The following is an 11,276-nucleotide window of genomic DNA, read 5'->3' as shown; positions in this document are numbered from 1 at the left end:
GCATTATTCATAATTACCTCACGTATAATTTTAGGCTGCCAAAAAGTACTCTGTAGTTCAGCAGTTAGGAGGCAATCAATCTCAGTGAAATGTATATAAGAGGAGCTTGTTCCCCAGATTAATAATCATCATGCACCGCACCACTGTGTGCAAGTGAGAAATTATTAGTCATGTAATTATCATGTGAAGTCGGAGTTACACTGATCAAACAAGAAGGTTGGTTTAAATGTCAGATGAGGGCGTAGAGTGACCCGTCACACTGTCACACACACACAGCGAGTGTGTCAGCAGTGTTGACTTGAACACGAGAGGGCCAAATGTCACACAAACTCCTCTTTTGTAAAACCGACAAATTAAAGCTCCAGTTCTCAGTCCAGCTGCAGCGAACTGACAATCAGACAACTGCAGATTCTCCCTCATACAGTGTCTCACTTTAACATCTGTACTTAAAAATATACTTGACTTGTGTTTAACGCTAACTGTGGAAAAACGTGTTGGTCTATTTTTTATCAGTATCACCAGTCTTGATAAGGTGAGGTTGTCAGGCAACCAGCAGGCAACCAGCAGAGAATTCAGGAAGTCACTAATTGCTTTAATCAATGAATTAATTAGTGAGCTTTAGAAATGCTGGTAGGCAGATTTTTTTTTAATAACCTTTGGACAGAGCCAGTTTCACCCTGTTTTCTTATATCTAATGTGCGGATGTGAGAGCGGTATCAGTTTTCTCATCCTGCTCTCATGAATAAAGTATAGAAGTGTGTTTCCAAAAATGTCAGACAAGCCTTTAACCTTTAAGCTTATTGAGCCTTTGAATACATTGCCTGAGGTAAGATGCCCAAATGTGCTTTGTTTTAGTTCAAGTGCTGCTTTGAAGTCTCCTAACAGATGACTGTGTTCAGATAGAATAAGGCAAATTTTAGACATGGTGTGACTGAATATAAAGTTCATGGAAAGACAGAAGTGTACAAATAGATGCAAATTCTGCTCAAACTGAGGCAAAGACACATATTGACAATTTGTCAACACTGTAAATGATCATACAGGAGTTTAGTGGAATCAACTAATAATTGTCACTAACTTTACTTAAATATATGAGTTTTTATTTCAGTATTATTTCAGAATATTCATGAGTTCTTAGATAGTTCCTAAAGAAACATTATCAGTGGTGTGTAGATGGTAACCCTAGATTTGCTGTGACAGTGCTATGTTTAAGGTCTGGTGAGGTTTAGGCACAAATGTTTGCAAATCTGGGGTTACCATCCAGACACGACCATGTGTATTAATATATTATTAAAACTCCTCAGAGATCTCTTGTTGTAGTGTGAAGAAAACAGACGTGACAGGAACATGCTGCGTGTCTTTGATACATGTCGAAATAATTAGCGGTTGTTTCTTTTCATAACAATAAAAACATGATGATGAAGGACAGTGTTGAATTCAGTCACACACACACACACACACACACACACACACTTGGAACGTCGTAAACCAAACTATGGGACAAACTGTAATTTTTACTTCCTGTTGGCTCTAGAGGAATAGCCATTATAATAGAATAGTCATACAGGTTTATACAAAATTGAATGTTTGTACAAAATTTCATGCCAATCCACCTTAACAGTTGTTGAGATGTTGCAGTTGAGGTTTTTCTTTTCCATTTTCAGCAGTGCTCCTCCCATCATGAAATCCCAACCTATTAATAAAGCACCTTATTCATCAACGGGGGTATTTTGCCTCCATCATCCTCCATTTCTTCTTAAGTGAACACACAATTCAAAGGAAAAGATGTTTTAATTCTATCCTCAAAATGAAATGGTCTAGTTGAAGATAACTGCAGGACTGCAGCTAATCTCACAGAGTAAATTCTAATGAATATTAAGGGGGTTCTCGTGTATTGGGCTCTGTGTTAAACAGTCAGATCATGTCAGCCTAATGAAGATAGTCCATTACATGCCATTCTAATGATAGCACTGCATCCATGAACATTAGCAAAAAGCTTGTCGTGGCTCTAACACAGGGAAATATATTCCCTTATAATGAATATTCTCGTACAATTAATTATTATCGGTGCTTCTGATACAAGCTTAACAAGGAGAGAAATACCTCAACAGTTTTACCATCAGGCACAGCGGGCAAATGAAGTCAAATATTCACTTTCCTCATCCTTATCTGGTAATAGTCTTATGTCGAGGCATCAGAACAGCTGTTCAGATGGCCTCTGGAAAAAAGTAAGAGCGAGAGCCGTGCCATTAAACATAATCACCGACTGAGGTAATTTACAAAGGTGGAGTGACAGTTACTAACATTAGGATCAAACTTCACATTGTGTCTTATCTTTCAGATTTAGGTATTATTTCATTTAGTCTTGAAGGCACGTAGTTTAGCTTTGATTTATCACGAATATATCAAACGCTGCAGTTTTAATGGTTCCAAATGAGTCTAATTGGAAATCTTCTGTCCATGTAAGAGGCCAGAGTGGATGAGAGAACATGTTCTTATATTGTGTAATTGAGCTATCACTTCAATGCCAGCAGTCGCAGATCCTCCTTGTCGCAAATGTGAGGAGTTGAGAACTAATAAGAAGAAAATAACACCCACGCAGCTGCTCAGTGAATGTGCCAGAGACAGGCCAGTTAATACATGTGTGATTAAAGGCTGCTCAAAAGACTGCTTTTGCACTTTTAAAAGATATTGACAAGAAAAAAATGTTTATTATTTTTACACTGGCATGCTTATGGTACTGCTAACAATTCACACATTTCTTTTCACACATGTTTCACTGCGTCTTAATAAGATAAACTCCTTTCAACCATCTGCTACAGACCTGTTTGAATCTGAAGCTGCAAGACTTTTCTTGGCACAAGTGTCGGATCTTGTAGTAACTGTAAAAATATCCTCATTAAGTGATTCTAGGTTGCTTGTCCAATTTTAATGCTATGAAAAACGAATGCAGGCAAAACATATTGGCTGTAAGTTAACAGATAATAGCTCACATATCTCCCACACAGACAGTCTGTTATAGATATCACCATGCATTACTTGATCTAATAAAGAAAGACACATGCAGCTACTGTATGCAACAAAAGAAGAAGAAATGAACCCTATTCTAAACTGATTCATATACAAAGTATCCATTATGCAATGAGCTGATGATGGTCTGCATTATAGAAGCAGCTGAGCTTTGTGTTGTACAGTGGATGTAAACACAGCTGCTCATTGTGCTAAAATGTTATATATGAAATCCAAGAGTTCACATTACAAACTATCATAAGTCGTCAGTCTGTGAGATGCCGCTTTGATTGAGTTAAGATGTGTCTGCAGCTCACTGAGGTCACAGGACAGGACACAGGTCAAACATTATGAACGTTATTCATCACTCTGCACCGAACGCCTCCAGTCAAACATGACATCAGACAAACTAGATTATGCTGGAAATGTGTGTGTGTGTGTGTGTGTGTGTGTGTGTGTGTGTGTGTGTGTGTGTGTGTGTGTGTGTGTGTGTGTGTGTGTGTGTGTGTATTTTTTAGCAACATGCAGGTGTTCACAGCAGTTAATGACAGAAAACACTCAGAATATTTCATCATTAGTGTTTGTTGTTAAATAAAGCACTGAAATTTAGAGAGCTCATAAATCTGACGGTATCCTTTAAAAATAACATCATAACATCAACATGACATAGCACATGTCTTATAGATGAACTATTATATGACTATTTTTGAGAAGATTTTTCATCTTCCATAGAAACGGGGAATCCAATCATGCTGAGCACAGCTGATTATTTCTGAAGAGTCCTAGAATATTTCACTGAAGTCAAATTACTGCTACTTTAAAGTCCCACTCCACTCCAAAATGTGCTCTTGTTCCTTCAGTTGGATGTTTGAGCTTCACTGCACAGAGTGATTTAGGTGCAGAGTTTGACACCAGAAGACTGTTTTCACATTCATCTACTGAAAGTTTCTCTGTGCTGGCTGAAAAGCTGCTTCTGTAAGCAGAATTTATGACATCAGAACTAGTGTGAAGCCAGTCCTGGTCCAGTATGACATTTACACAAGTGTGATGTGAGCTTCCAATACACAGTCGCTGAGAATGGACTTTACAGTGAAGTAGGAGACATCTTGTGTCCAACAGTTACATTTCTGAAATGAATATTGATTTATATTTGTTGCATATTTGATAAATTATACATGTTTTTAGTTAAGTTTCCTGCCAGGAATGAATAAAGTAATCTATCTATCTATCTATCTATCTATCTATCTATCTATCTATCTATCTATCTATCTATCTATCTATCTATCTATCTATCTATCTATCTATCTATCTATCCTTCCTACATTCCTTCCTTCCCTCCTTCTTTCCGTCCTTCCTCTCTTCCTATCTTCCGTCCATCCTTCCTTCCTTCCTTCCGTCCTTCCTTCATTCCTTCTTTCCTATCTTCCATCCTATCTTCCTTCCTTCTTATCTTATCTATCTATCTATCTATCTATCTATCTATCTATCTATCTATCTATCTATCTATCTATCTATCTATCTATCTATCTATCTATCTATCTACCTTCCTTTCCTTCCCTCCTTCCTTCCTTCTTTCCGTCCTTCCTTCCTATCTTCCTTTTTACCTTTGCTCCAGTGATGAGAGTAAATCAAATTAATAATCTCCGTCCTCCTTTGCTTTTCACAGCCACATTACATTCCTAGTGGGGGTACATTGATATTCTGGATGCAGCCATAAACTCCAAATACTTGTGATGGATTAGCTGGTACTTGTGTCACTCAGTGCAGCCATTAGATTGATCACTAGTGCTGATCAACAACTTTTAATCAACAAAAAAAAAAAAAACTTAACCAATAATGTGGTTGCCTACAACTTGCAACAAAAGCCAACAACTGTGATTTCCTCCTGTCTGGACAAGAATCTAAACTAGCTGTGAAGGAAAAGATACAGGCTATAAGATCATGATCTGTATTCCATCACTTGCCATTAAGGCCGTTTCAATCAGAGTTGGAACGACAGAGCATGTCCAGAAAATAAAATTCCCATTCATTTTCCCCACCAAGGACTGCAAATGGAAAACAGCTAAATCTGGTACAAGGCATCTCTTCTCTTTCAATGAGATTAATGTCTTTTGTTCATGGACTTAAATTTAATTAAAAGAAGAGGAAGAAAGAAAAAAACAGAGAGAGCACTTAAGATGTAGAAGTCCACTGAACAATGACCTCACAACCCTGATATCATTTACTCTGCACACACGGAAAGTTGTAGAGCTGCAATGATTTGTCAATGAATCATTTAGTTCTATTAAATGAATGGCTAATTATTTTAATAATTTGAGTTTTTTCTGGTTTCTTTAGTCTTCTGTGACAGTAAACTTGATACATTTAGCTTGTGGACTACTATATTGGACAAAATAAGACATTTGAGGACTTCATCTTGGGCTTTGGGAAACCTTTTTCACTATTTTATGATATTTTATGAACCAAACTTATAAAATAATCAACAGATCAATTAATAATGAAAATAATGGTTAGTTGTAGCACTAGATTTCAACAGATTTTCATTCTTGTATGAACTCAATTGGAATAAAGTGCATATTGACCATTTGAGATTTTTATTTTACTTTTTGGATCCAAAAAGTTCAACAAGTTCAAACAGCAGGAAATTCAATATCTCTGTGCCAAACATTCAAACAGGGACACACAATACAAAGAGTGGAAAGGGCAAATCCTGCCTGAATGACAGAGAGGATAAGTGAAATAATATCAGACAATCTGTAATCATATTTCATTATTTTCACCTTTCAATGGTGAAAGCATTTTGGTTAAAGCTGTCATCAGGAGGGGGGGTGGGGCTCTTTTGTTGTCGAGAGCAATTTCATTTCAAGTAAAATGTCAGCTGTGTGTGTTGTGCCTCCTTACTCCTGTGAAACAACCTGCTGTGATGCAGTCCTCCCATGTGCGTGGCTGATCTCAAACATCATTCCCTCATCATATACAGCACTGCTCGGTGAAACAATTCAGCCACGAACAAAGAGGAAAGTCATTCATTCTCCACTGCTGTGGGAAAGTAGCAGAGGTTGATACAAAGGTACCAACTGTGCCCTCTGAAGAAATTCAAAATGGAATTCAATCATGAGGGTTTTGTACAATATTCTTTCTCTGAATAATGCATTGACATGGTGTGTTTGTTTTTCCAAAGCAGCTTCACAATACTACAGGGTGTTAATGACTTTTGAAGCAAATCTTTTGGACTGTGCACATGCAAAGAAAAGAAATGAGTGACAACATTGAGCCACTTGATCTGATGAAAACTTCTTGTGAAGGCAATGCATGAAAAAAAAAAAAATTTTACCAGGTGGTGAAATGAGATGAGATCCCCAGCATAAAAATAAGTACTTTGTGGAAAGTGATGTCGGAAGGCAGATGTGACACATTCAGAGATGGGGTGAAAAGCCTCATAGAGAGGAGAGGTTTAAGTATCAGTCTCTCTTGGAAGACATTCATAGTGTTGCACTCGGCTGTGGATGTGAAAAGTTAAGGAAATAGTTGTGTAGAGAATGAAAACAGAGATCCTCACACCTGCATGAAGTGGGTGTTAATGCCAGATTTTGGATTTCAGAAAGTTAGCAGACTGAAAACAGCCCTGTGCTGTTGAGAGCATGCTATCTCAGTTTCCTGTGATACATTCAAATACAACCAAAAAAGTCTAAAAAAGATTAACAGATTAGTTTAGTTTATTATAGGATCCTCATTAGCTACTACAGTCTAATACTAGTCTTCCTGCACAGTGTATACAGCACAGTTTATAATACTAAGAAATAGGATTTGAACATTAATCCAGGTGGTAACTCTTATATAAAACAGTACAAATAAGGAAAGTGTGCTTGCACTTATTACTGTCAGGGTCTGTTAGTCCTTTGAGTCAGAGGTCAGTTTTGATTCCCCGACCATAGAGTTTAGCCTGCCAATTAATTGTACCTTTGCCTGTTGAATTGCCTACCTGGTTTTGACCCCCGCCTGCAATAAACAACTCTGAGTAAGCCTGAGCCCATCGGTTCCTTCATTGTGTCCTGATCCGTATTCTATTTCTTTGTGTGAAGCCTTTGGGTGGACAGAGTGGCCTTGTTCTTATAAAAGATGGAGCAGCGTTTTAAAGTCTGTCTGAAGACGGCTTCACAAATGTTATTGGACTGTTTCCAACATCAGGAACATGAGGACAGATGGGACTTCAGGGGCTGTTTAGCATCTGGCGAGCGCTTCTGTTGGAATAGATGTACCTTAACACCTTTACAGACTTCTTTTTTTAAAATACACCTGTAGCAGTTCACACAAAAGACTTATAAGACATCAATAATACCACAGCAGCAGTGAAGCATCTGTAATAGAAGAACATGATCTCATACATTATGTTGCAAATGAATAACTTTGTCTCCTCATCCAAGCTTTACAAAGTATGACTCAAATTATTATTAGTATTATCATCATTAATCTTTATTTGACCTTAAATACCATTGAGGAGGAATCCTCATTTATAATGGTATTGAGAAACAACAACAGCAACACACACACACAAAACAATATTAGGTAAAAGAAAAGAAAAGATTAAGAAAAATAAAATAAAACAAATGAATACAATCTGTTATTATCCACAAAAAGCAGCCCAATGATGAAGTACATTCTAGTATAGTTCTCTCATTGTCTACCTTTCTCTATCATATATCCTTTTATAGACCTGCTAAGAGGTCAACATATCAACATACAGTACACTGTGTACTCTGTTCCTGTTCTCAGACAATCATTTAGTGTAATTGTGGACGAAAATAGAGGCTGTCAAGCAGTCGTGACTGTTAGCTGTAAATTACAAGTACCTGGATGGTGACAGTGAACCAAGGTGCACGCATAAGCAAAGTGCACTTTATCATATTAATGCATCTAAAAGTAGTAACATCATAAGATATGCTATTGTAGTTGCTACAGCAGAGAGAACTTCTACCTTTGTGCAGCATCTTCCTAATGGCTAGAAAATAGCTTTCAGTACAACATATGAAACCCTTGATGTGATATATACCACAGTCTGTACAGGGATGAATCATGTTGACAGTGAGGCACTATCACTGTCATGTAGGAATGAGTCTCATGCACCTGTTGCCAAACTATCTTCTATTGCAAGATGTATTTTGATGTTTCTTCTGAGCCCTGCGATCTCCCAGTTCGCCCCGATACTCTCCGAATGACAATGTTATTTGTCACGCTGGCATGGCTGACAGTCAGATGGAGAAAAATGGATCATATATGGGAGGCTTGCAAATAATCCATCGCCCCCAGATACAGAGACATATCAGCTTTGATTTGATCTGAATGACGTGATACAGATTAGCTGTGTTTGACCACAAGGGTATTTATTCTTCACAAGATGAAAAGAACATTTATATGCCGTATACTGAAAATGAACAACTGCATCATCAATATTAAGTTCTGTCCTTCCACCAATAGAGGAATCATGCACTGATGTTGAGACTGGAACCTGCAAATCACTGTTGCTTGACATTTAGAGACAGATATGAGTATAATATGTATTTCTATAACACTATAATGCAGTCCAACATGTAAATCCCAAAAGAAACTCACTTTTATTTTGCCACTTTTAGTGCTAAGTTATAATTTTACCACTCTTCATTTCATTCTTTCACCTCCTGTGTGACTTCCTGAGAAAAAAAACTTCTTTCACACCTGCTATATCTGTCTGTTGTCAAGCCGCTGATGTGAGAGCTTGTCTTTTTCTGAGATTTTCTCTCTCGTTTGACTGATTACACTTCATTTTGAAGTCAGTGTCAGGAAGAGTTTTGCCATCAAGACATGAAACATTCAAGCTGAGAGAGGGAATATAATGGAGCCATGTAGAGGCGTATGAGGCTTGTGTTAGATCTTTTTTTTCTTATCTTAGGAAAGCCTTAATGCACACGTCAATAGTAAGCGGATGGTTAGAACACGAAGGATCATAATAACAATACTGTAAGGGTTCACATGTGAGAATTCCTAGTTCAATGGATGTTATTGAAATGACAATCATATATAATGCAAGCTGCAGGGTTCAACAGCATCAGTCATCTCTATGACGCCCGATAAGAGACAGCCAGGCTGATGATAATGTAAAGTAGTTAGATGACAAATGTGTGCCAGCAGACAGCCTCATCCAGCAGGAGGAAAATGTCAGGTTGATTTCTGGACCTGTTTTCACCATTGATATAACAGAGCCATTTATGAAACAGCCAGGGTTGTTTGTCCTGTCAAAAACAAGCTGCTTCTCAATAGCTGATTTCAAAATGGGCCTTCAAACAAAATTTCAAGGATTCTGACATTTCATGCTGCTCTTTTATGAATTACCACCACCAGATAGCAAGATTTGAAACTAACAGCAATCACTGAGATGACATGAAAAGTTTAGAACAAAAAGCTCAGAAGATCATCCATCCTCCTTAAGTGCAGCTGTGCATCACATATTGTTATGGCAAAGGGTCTGGATGGAGGTGTTAACCTGGCTAATATATATGTGCTGTGGATAGTAGCTGTGAGAGCAGTCAAAGCATAATGATCATGCTTCATAGTCATAAATGATCACAGCGCAGTGGTTTATTGCAGTAAGAAAGTGCGCTGCAGCTCCCCCTGGAACAAATCCTCCTCATGCAGATCAACATCTCACAAAGTCGCAGCACTAAATCGACAATTATGTGTGAGGTGATGATTCCACGCTGATGACTGATTTGTTCCCTTTCAGGCTTGTATAATGGTTGAAGTGATCATGATAAAAATGTGAACGCTAATTCAGTTTTTCATTGTGAGTAACTTTCTTAGAGCAGCTCTGTGGTGCTGATGTGCTGTTATCACGCTGTAGTAAGCTCATTGTGTCTTTTTCACTTTCCAGCTGTGTAACTGGAAGCATTTTTGCTGCTCTTAACTCAGTTCATGTTGCTATATTCTTCATTCATAATTACCAGCTGTACATTTAAGTTCTGCTCAAGCACCCAGTAGCTAAGTGCTAGCTGACCCAACATAACTCCTACCTAAAGTGTGACTGTCCAAAGGAAATATAGCCTGAAGCAAAAGCCCACAGCTCACAACCAACCACTTCACATTTTGAACAGGTTCTCCACAATAAGACTATATCGGCTGTGAAATCAGCACTGATTATTTTCAGCTCTATTGTGAATAACATGAAAGTAGTGACACTAGCAGCCAGTTTGTTTCTACAAAACAATAGTTTGAGGATTTTCAGTGTAGATTTATAGCACATCATAACACAGAGACAGCACTGGTGAAAGCTACAAATTACCTCCTAATTGCATCGGATGAAGGACTTATCCAAATGTATGCTTGTTTGTATGTATGTATGTATTTGTTTGGGCTACATGTATTGCATCATTTCGTTGATTGACACATGGGTGTGGTTTCATCTTACTTAACCTGTTCATTTGTGCGGTGGAAAAGGAGGATTAGTTAGTAGGGCTACGATATTTTCCGTTGACTGTCATCTTCATTGTCACAATCTCATATCACATCAGGTATCGTTTAATAGTTTTTGCCCAACAGCTTGTCAGTCTTTTTTGTTTTTCATTCAATAAGCATTATTAAAACCGCATCTGGACTTCAGCATGGATTTGTGTGGACATGTCACAGACAAGAGCATATCAAGTCTCTCTCTTTTTTTTTCATTTCATTGTCATGTCATGTTTTGAGTAGTCACTACAAAAAAAACCATACATGTTGCTCAATTTGGACCAATACTATTCACCTTATATGTGCTTCTTGTAAGAAATGCTTGATTGTTGTTGCAGTGCTTCTCTGTGTCTCTCTCTTTTCTCTCTCCCACTCCTTCTTTCTCTCTCATCCCAACTGATTGAAGCAGATGGCCACCCACCTATAGGGCCTGGTTCTTGAGGTTTCTTCCTATTAAAGGGAAGTTGCCGCTGTCATCAAATGCTCACTCATGGAGGAATGCATTTCGGTAAATTAAAAATAAACCTGACTTGATTTGTGTTGGATACTGAAGAAGATAGGGAAGTAAAACTCCATAAAAGAGACTACTGACCGTCAGTATTTTCCAATAAGCAAGGACTGCATTATTGTAGTACGGTACAGCTGTTGGCAATGAAATGGTTAGGTGTTCTCAGCTTTTAAAAACAGGTCCTGTTGTGAGAACGCATGTCAAACTAGGCAGTGGTGTCAATTTAAGAAGAGGAGGAGGTGGCACAGCGAGGGCTGGAATGACTGTGGGGGTTCTCAAGAGG

Source organism: Scomber japonicus, chromosome 13 (genome assembly GCF_027409825.1).
Source record: "Scomber japonicus isolate fScoJap1 chromosome 13, fScoJap1.pri, whole genome shotgun sequence".
Classification (NCBI taxonomy): domain Eukaryota; kingdom Metazoa; phylum Chordata; class Actinopteri; order Scombriformes; family Scombridae; genus Scomber; species Scomber japonicus.
The sequence above is the reverse complement of the archived record's forward strand: the minus strand, read 5'-3'. Positions refer to the sequence as shown.